A 1,149-nucleotide genomic window follows, 5' to 3' on the forward strand; every position below is an offset into this window, starting at 1 on the left:
AGGCAAATAATTGCCAAAGTCTCCTGGAGTAGGCAGGACAAGGAGCATCTGTGAGGCCTGTCCCATGATCATGGAGTCACGCTGCACCCCTGCTTACTCCTGACAGTAGCTAGTTAGAAGAAGATAGCATTACAAGTGTATTCTTCCTCTCCGCCCCGCTCAAACCACAACAACCCACCAACAAACCCAGGCTAACGATAACCAATGTCTGCATCACCCCCTGGAGCTGCCCACAGACGCAGAGCATCATGCAGGATGCCAACCAACCAGCAAGTTTTCAGGCTGTGCTACTTCACGCCTTTACTGATGACAACCAGCATTTCTATCCCTCTGTTGGCACTGGGTCACGTCCACCCATTTGCCACCCACCAGGTCACCCACATCCCACCCCCCAACCAAAAATCTCCCTGTCGCAGCACCCACCTCAGACTGCCCACAGTCTCTGCGCCAGCAGCCCTGCCAGCCCTCCACTGCCACCAGGCAAGACGGGGCTGCAGGCGTCGAGGACAGCCCATCAGGGGTTGGGATCGATTTTCTGCCCAGACCCATGGAGATGGGCATTTGTGCACCTCCCAGTCTGCAGTGCATTCAACAGGCAGCACGTGGCCAGCTGCCTGGCCCTGCCTGCATCTATCCCCTGCTGCCGGGGTTTCGTGGCTGCAGCCGGGGGGGGGGGGGGTCATGATGGACGCAAGGGGAGGCTGGTGGTGCCTGCCTGCCCTCCTCAGCCTTGGCTTGCCCCCTTAACCAAGATTTAAGAAGGTCTGTTCTGCCAAAGAAAGAGGGGCATTGCTAGGGTGTGGAGGAGTCAGAATACGTTTGTCCCAGGCATTTACCCTTAGCACTCATCAGGCAACCAATCAATTTAACATAATCCAAAACAAATCTCAAGGTGTTCCAGTATCTGTAGCCGGACCGGTCCAATTAATGACCTGAAAAACACTCGAGAAATAAACTATTCCCTCCGCCCGGACAGCAGAGCCCACATCCTGAACTACTCTGGCCTGGGAGACACATGGCTGGTGGGATGGAGGTAGGGCAGTGCCAGCTGAAGAGGGTGGATGGTGTGCTGGTTGCATGTGGCTACCAACAGGTAAGAAACCCCTGCCAGCTGGTAGGAAAAATCACAGAATCACTAGGTTGGAAAGG

The sequence above is a fragment of the Phaethon lepturus genome, unplaced genomic scaffold, assembly GCF_000687285.1.
Source record: "Phaethon lepturus isolate BGI_N335 unplaced genomic scaffold, ASM68728v1 scaffold14577, whole genome shotgun sequence".
Taxonomy (NCBI): domain Eukaryota; kingdom Metazoa; phylum Chordata; class Aves; order Phaethontiformes; family Phaethontidae; genus Phaethon; species Phaethon lepturus.